An 8,118-nucleotide genomic window follows, 5' to 3' on the forward strand; every position below is an offset into this window, starting at 1 on the left:
GCGTGCATGTTGACTCGAGTGATTGCATATGTTTGTACTTACATAATTCTTTCCAGTGATGTTGACTAGTCCCAGAAACTATACTTCTCACAGTGCAAAACACTCAAAAAGGATTTTTCTATTAACTAAAATGACAAAGGTTTACAGTGCTGCAGTGTCTTGAAGTGTCTCTCGAAGTTAAGAGCCTTTTAGGTAATTCTAGCTTTACTAAAGCACTTCTGGTATTTTAGCAAAAAAACTGCCTCTCATGTTGTGACTGTATTTAGGCGAAGTGACATCCAGAAGATAAGCAGGACAAGTACATGCTGGATGTATTTATCACACATTTGTAGTATTTGTCACAGCTAGGGCTGTAGGACCTGCCAGCTGGTCTGATTACAGATTATAGAAACCGTTCCTTCTGAGCTCATAAGGAAAATGAAAGGGGAAAGGAAAGAGAAATGAAAGAGGAAAAATAGAGGTGTGAAGGACTGCATAAGCTGAGTGAATGCTATTGCCACAGTTCCCATAGCCTGGCAAGCTAAATGTGCAATCGGACTTGCATATTGGCCTACGTTGCACTGCCAGGCTGAGCTCACAGGGCTTTAGTGAAGGCTACTCACTCCCAAGTTAGCCCTTTCTGACCTTTTCCTCCTTCCTGCTCATACTGTTGTGAGATCTTTTTATTTATTAGTACTTCAGGTAACCGGTGAGTTCACTTGCCTGCTTGATAAGGTCTCCTGTGCCAGGCAGAATGTGGCTTCCTTGCAACCGTTTCAACTTTCCCTTGGATCCATTCAGCTCTTATAAAAACTCCTCCAAGCAATGTACTAAAAGCACTGGAGCTTTGTCTTCCTTTGCATGTGGATCTCATGGCATAGCTGCTGGGAATTATCTGTTAGATGGACACACATCTTTTTCATCTTAATAGAAGTGTGCATTTTCTTTTTCTTCCTGAAGACTTCCATGAACAGCCAGTAACAGTTGTATGAATTATTTCCCACAGGGCTGTCTCCCTTGCCAGGATCGATTTATTTAGCGTATTCCTGCTTCAGGCAGCTGGAGGATACACACAGAAACCCCACTGCACTCAGGGAGGTCTTTTCTGGTGAGCATGCCCTAGGGAACCCAATGAGTGCACAACTCCAGGCAAAGCCTGGGAGCTGTATATGAAAAAATACCAATGAACACGTGTTAAATGCTCAGTTTCAGGCCCCCAGATCTTCAAAGCTTTGGAGAAACATCTAGCAAGCCTGTGAAACACTCTGAGTAGAAGTGAACTGATAGTGGATGGAAGGTAGAAATCAGGAGATGGTGCCCATTGCTGCCCAGACCAGCGGTACTGGACCTGCCTTGTCTTGCTGATGGCTTGGGGAGGTGTGCATGGAGGAGGGGCACATTGCTGTGCAATGCAGCACATTTGGGATGGTGGTACTCGCCCCCATGAGCAGCAGGGCTGCTATATTGGGAGGTGGGGTACTGGAGGAATAGCTACTTGCCATGAGAGAGGCCAGAGGTTTGCTCTGTCAAAGCCTCTGCAGCCCTGCATTTTCAGCCAGTCCCAAGAAAACCCACTCTCCCTCTTCCACAAGGTGTCTACAATACAGGATTTTGCTTAGTGCTCCTTTACTGTCTGGGTTTCATTCAATAAACACAAAGGAGTTTTGCCCAGCTTATCCATACAGCTCTTTGCAGAGCCTCAGGCTTCTGATTGTTTCCTTTATCTCCAAAGATTTTCTGTTTATTACTGTTTCTGAAGGAGAGAGCTGCGGCCAGGGAGGCCACCGGGTGGTGCTCTTGGCGCAGAAATAGGACTCAGGAGCTGCAGGGTGCTGGGCTCTGCACTGGCATTGGCTTCATAGAAAGATTTGGGTTTGGCTGCGGCATTAATTTTAGGATGAACTTTGACGTGAACAGCTGTTTCATTCCAGGATGCACAGAAGTCCCTTGACTTTGAAATGAGTCCAGAAAAGGCAGTTTAAATACTGTCATTTTCTTCCAGTGCCTCCAAAGGGGGGAAAAAAAGTTTTAAAACGGGGATCTCCTTGACACCCCCATCAGCAGGGGTGATGGCTGTGATGATGACTCTGTTTTTGTGTGAGAGAGGACTGTGTGCCTGGGTGCACGAGCGTAACTTTTGGGACATGCGCCACAGCTGAAAGCAGCCAGTGGGTGTGGAAATTTGATATATTTGTTCTCAGACTCCCAAGGGAAAAATGCTGAGAAGACTTCTTCCCCCCGCCTGCTTCTTTGGGAATCATTTTTCACATTGCTAGTCCCAAGGGGCTGCCCTGTGGGACCTCACCCAGCACCAGTCCCAGTGAGGAGGTTCCAGTGGGGAGGTCCCAGTCCCAGCAGGCATGTTCCAGCTCTCCCAGAAGCACGTCATCTCCCAGTTAGACCCCTTGGCTTCCTTTGAATGTGGTTGCAAAGCCAGTCTTCTCTCCTCCCATCAACATGCCTTGAGGTTTCCCTGTTAAGAAACACCATATACTGTGTTTTCCTGTCATGGTTTCACTGGTGCAAATTGTGCCTATAACATTCAACCTTTAACAGAAAGTGACATCTTCCTTTTTTTACAATTTGAAGGCTTGGCCGTTTTGGTCACCATTTTGCCCTCACCTCCCATTCAGCTTCTCTGTTTTTGAGAAAAAGACCAAGATTTTTGCCCATTGCTGAGAGGAGCAGAAGAGTTGTCAGCATGGTGATGACAACTGGTGTCATCTGGTGTCATCAGAAGGATCCAGACAGAAGTGAACAAGGGATGGTCCTGTAAGTCATGTCTCTGAGTGATAAATAGGTTGAAGGTGGGTGGAGATGCTGGAGACAAAACATGTTATTTTGTTCTGTGTCTTACTAAGCTCTGTGGGCTGTTTTCTTTCCTCTGAGTCAGAGCTGAGGAGCTTTGTTCCTGTGCTGTGCTAAGCATGACCTGTGTTGTTGAAGCTTGGACACTGGTCCTGGACCAACTTTTCTGAGCAGATGAAGCTGCTGGGGTAGGCAGGAGGCAGCTGAAAGGGAGGTTTTAGCCTCAGGAAGGGTCTCAGAGGTGGACTTCGGATCTCAACAACTCTATCTAGGAAAGGGTCCTCCCTCCCAGACTTCAGCTTACTTTTCTTTCTGATGTCTTCCATCCACTAGGAGCAAATGCTTGACTTTGACTTCACTCTGCCTCTTCAAATTCCTGTGCTCGGTTTGCCCCCACATCATTCAACATTAGCACAAGAATATGAGGCACCTGACAGAGAAAATGTCTTTGATGTACCAATGAGCAAGTCTCTCCCTGCTGCAGGTGATGGCATCCCAGTATGTGGTCACTAGCTTTCACTTTGGGCATGGAACAGGTGCTGTGACTGTGCTGGTCTTTCCAAGTTACTGCCTTGGAGTAGCTGTCCCAATACAGAAAACATTGTGATCTGTCGTAGTGAGTTATGTTAAAAATGAACAGACGCCAGACAGAAACACCATGTGCAGAGTCATCCTTTAATGGTTCATCACTGCTTTTAACAAATGATCAGACAGTGTCTGACAGCAAATTTATTTCTTCCTTTATTTTCAGGCTATATCTAGGGAGCCTCAGATACTCATATTTCTCTTGCAATGGCTGTTAAAACAATTGCAGCCACCTCTGCTCCCTGCTTCTTTGGGGCATGCAGGAATTCTGCCGGGTTTTATTTTAGCCCAAGTTTTGAGACTTGATCTCCAAAGTCATAGATTTAGGCCATCCCACTGTTGCTGCCATCAATGGCTGCAACGAGGCATCACTGAGTCACTGAGTTCAAATCCCTGTCCCACACTGACTACAGAGGGTGCACACCTGAGTCTGGGATTTGAGCCGGTGGAAGTAAGGGTCATCACCAAACTCAGTGGAGTGCATTTGTTTTGTAAGGCTTGTTGAATTAGCCTTGCACTGTATAAAGCCTTTCTGATGAGGAAGGCTGTGAAGACAATGAAACTATTCTTAGAGCTGAGTCAGGGTATGCAGTCTCTAGGAGCACTGATGTACAGATAACTCACCTGATGTGATCATAGCTTCTCTTTACTAAGGGTGCATGTGTAGAGATCCCTCACAGAAGCTAGATTTGCAAATATACTTGTACTCTGTGTCAACTCCACTTTTTTCTGCAACCAACCACATGGATCTGATGTTCCATAAGAGGCAGAAAGGCTTCTCATTTTGGAGAAAATAAGTTTCTATGCATCATCTTTGGCTTTTTTTTGTGTCTACGGCTTGTCACAATAGTTTAGTTTTCCTTCACTGGCTCTGACTTGTTTATAGTCTCACATTCTCCATTCCTTAAAAGCAAAAATTATAAAAGATAATCCTTCACATGCTTGTGAAAAACTTTGAAAACTTATATGGATCTGGTTTCAAGTCTGTTGAAATAAATGGAAATTTTTATGATGGATGAAAATTCATTCACCTTCTTTGGTTATACTGGCCCTCCAAAGGGGCATTACAAGGAAGAACAGATTCCTTGAGGGTGCTCTCCTCTGTTATTTGAGCACAAAACTTTGGTCAGGGTCCAAATTCTCCTGGGTCTCCTGAAGATGTGATCCCCATCAGCTGCAGAACATTGATGTATTCTTCCCATCATGATGCTGGTGGCTGAGATGAAATTGAGGAAGAAGAAAAGCGTATGTTCACTAAAGAGCCTATTTGCATGGAAAGAGCAGAAAAGACAATGGAAGGTACCAAGAAGGTGGTGTCGTATGTGTGCTTGCAGTATATTGTTCTTTTCACAAGAGGTCCCTCTATCTTCTTCCAAAGTACACTCCTCTGAACTTTTATTTTTCTTCATAGATAATCCCTTTTAGCAATATGCATCCTTAGAATTTTTAGATTTTAAAACCAAATGGAACTGAAATGATCATGCTTGGAAAGGAAATTGGTCACGTGATCTAGAAGACCCTCTCCTTCCAGTAGATCAAGACTTTTCAGTTCTTGGGACTGAACGTACTGTTCAGTTGCAACTGTTTGAAATATTTGTCATATTTCCAGAAACTTGAACTACCAAAATGACAGTGATGGTGGCTCCGCAGGAACTGAAACTAGTTTGGGTTGTAAAAAATTGCTCTTCCCATGGGTCTCTACTTCGTGCTTTGCTACTAGTTGTAGCATGTACCCAAAAGCAGGACCCAAGAACCTGAACCATCAATATTTCTGATGGAGACCCTGTATAGAGCTATAGCTGGAATGATGAAGTCAGAGGCAGAGTTGTGACCTGAGGTGGACTGTGAGCCATAAGTTGTGATGAACTCCTCACAGGTAATCCTTATTCTTGTGAAAATGCTCATTGTGAAAAAATGATACAAGCGAGGGGAGACAAAATTCTGCGGACGAACGAGTAGAATGGAGCTTGTTTTAAAATTTTCTGTTCTCAACTATAGGTGGAGGTTGGAGCTCTTCTTGTGCTGGCAGTGCCTGAAGGAACAAGTCCTGTAGACACTGGCCCTTGGGGTGACCTGCTTCCCCTGTGGGAGGTGAGCTGGCAGGACGATTTACTCCTGGCTAACCACACTTTGTCTTCCCTGGTATGAGTCCTTCAGCATCTTGTCTTTCTTCTTGGCATTCAAATATTTTTCTTGATAAAAGGCACAACATTTAGATCTTGGGTTTTCTAAACAGAGGGTTGACTGAGAAACATTTTGGTGGGCATTAAATGTTTCCCCTGGAGGCTGAAGCTTATGCATGCGCAGATGAAGTTTACATCAGTGTAGTACTGGCATAAATAAGAGGATGCTCAAGTACTGAAAAGAATCATAATTGCACTGATTTGGTGCATGGTAACTATATGGCCTAATTTGAATAATTGGTAAGTAGGTTGCTTTAAAAGAAATTTCCTATCTAGAGCATACTTTTAATGAGAAATAACATTCTGCTGATGGTCTTGAGAAAGTTCTGGGAGCTTCTCATGCATAGCTTAAGGAAAAAAAGCTACATATGAAATATAATTTGCTTTGCACACCTTGAGGCAAAAGTGGCTCTATGAAACCACAAAGAAAATATCTATATTTGCACTACAGGCATTTGCTACCTGGTCTGATCCTTCAGGCCAGAAGAATGACGAGGGTGAGCTTCCTAGACCTGCTGTGCAGTTTTTATTTAAAAGTAGGTCACTGCAGCACCTGAAAGTTCATTGGTAGCTGTCAGCTCTCAGGCAGTTTGTCTCCTACATAGAAGAAAAAAACAAATCTTACTGACTCCTATCATTTTCCAAATCTTGATTAATGCTCAGTTGATAAACTGGCTTATGTGTACAAATTTCTCTCTTTCTGTCCTTTTTTTTTTTAATGTTAGCTTTATAAATCCCCTGGAAAAAAAAATGATGGTGTAAAGAAAAAAAAATTCAATATATAGAATCATAGAATCACTAGGTTGGAAGGGACCCACTGGATCATCAAGTCCAACCATTCCTAACACTCCATAAACCATATCCTTCAGCACCTCCTCCACCTGTCCCTTAAACACCTCCAGTGAAGATGACTCAGCCACCAACCTGGGCAGCCTATTCCAGTGCCCAATGACCCTTTCTGTGAAAATTTTTTTCCTGATGTCCAGCCTGAACCTCCCCTCATGGAGCTTGAGGCCATTCCCCCTTGTCCTGTCCCCTCACTTGGGAGAAGAGGCCAGCTCCCTCCCCTCCACAACCTCCTTTCAGGTAGTTGTAGAGAGCAATAAGGTCTCCCCTCAGCCTCCTCTTCTCCAGGCCAAACAACCCCAGCTCTCTCAGCCTCTCCTCATAAGACTTGTTCTCCAGCCCCTTCACCAGCTTCGTTGCTCTTCTCTGGACACGCTCCAGAGCCTCAACATCCTTCTTGTGGTGAGAGGCCCAGAAATGAACACAGTATTCAAGGTGCGGTCTCACCAGTGCCAAGTACAGAGGGAGAATCACCTCCCTGGACCTGCTGGTGACCCCATTTCTGATACAAGCCAAGATGCCATTGGCCTTCTTGGCCCCCTGGGCACACTGCTGGCTCATGCTCAGTTGTCTGTCAACCAACACCCCCAGGTCCTTCTCCTCTGTGCAGCTCTCCAGCCATTCTTCCCCCAGTCTGTAGCACTGCACAGGGTTGTTATGCCCCAAGTGCAGGACCCGGCATTTGGCCTTGTTAAACCTCATCCCATTGGTCTCGGCCCAGCAGTCCAGCCTGTTCAGATTCCTTTGCAGAGCCTCCCTGCCCTCCAGCAGATCCACACTTCCACCCAGCTTAGTGTCATCTGCAAACTTGCTAAGGGTTTGCAGATGACACTGCGTAACATATAGTTATGAGGGTTGAGATCAGCCATGTTCACAAGTTCACAAGAATAAAATCTTCAGTATTAGTTCTTTTAATCTGTGTATATAGACGTGTTGGGGGCGGGGGGCGGGGGAGGGAGGTTGCCGAGTAGCCTCTGTTAGAGAATCAGCTGATCACACAAGTTCAGAAAAGTCTAGGCTTATAGCAGTCTGTCTTATCCAGGCACGTTTGTGTTCAAGACTGCATCTGTCTTGCCTTGAATGGATCATAAATGGCAACGTGGTTCTGCTTGAAACTATAGAAACCCCTAAGGTTTATGTAGGCTTTGAATGTTGAGATCTGAGTTTATCTGCTCCAATTTGAAAAGGCACCTGAGTTTAAATACATAATCTGACTTCTTTCAGCTCTTAAAAAAAATAAAGCAAAATGGGTTTGAGAAGAAATAACATATGACATCTGAAAAGGAAACATCTGGGTGGTTTCTGGTTTTGCTTTGACTAGCTTGATAAGAACTTGAGCTCTGCTGGGGTTGATTCATAAGATAAAGTTGTAATGTGTTATCCTGCATATATCTCTGGTTATTGTTTATGAGATGGACTACGACACCTGCCAAAGTGTTTCAATATAAAATATTTTAACATGGCATCTTTTATCGCAAAGCACTCCCTGAAGCACTGAAATGGTGCTCTAAGCTTCCAGATGATGGAGACCATTACTCCTGGGTGAGTCACGTTTTGACATGAGTGAAGAATTTGGATCCATAAGCCTGATCCTTCTCCTATGTTTTCCCCTGCAGTCAGGAAAATTTCTGGTGTGTCACAGGGAAAAAAATGCTTGACTCACATGTTTTAAATCAAATTAGGATCAAAGTGTTTTGTCAATTGATTACTGGCATCT

The sequence above is a fragment of the Cuculus canorus genome, chromosome 2 (assembly GCF_017976375.1).
Source record: "Cuculus canorus isolate bCucCan1 chromosome 2, bCucCan1.pri, whole genome shotgun sequence".
Classification (NCBI taxonomy): Eukaryota; Metazoa; Chordata; class Aves; order Cuculiformes; family Cuculidae; genus Cuculus; species Cuculus canorus.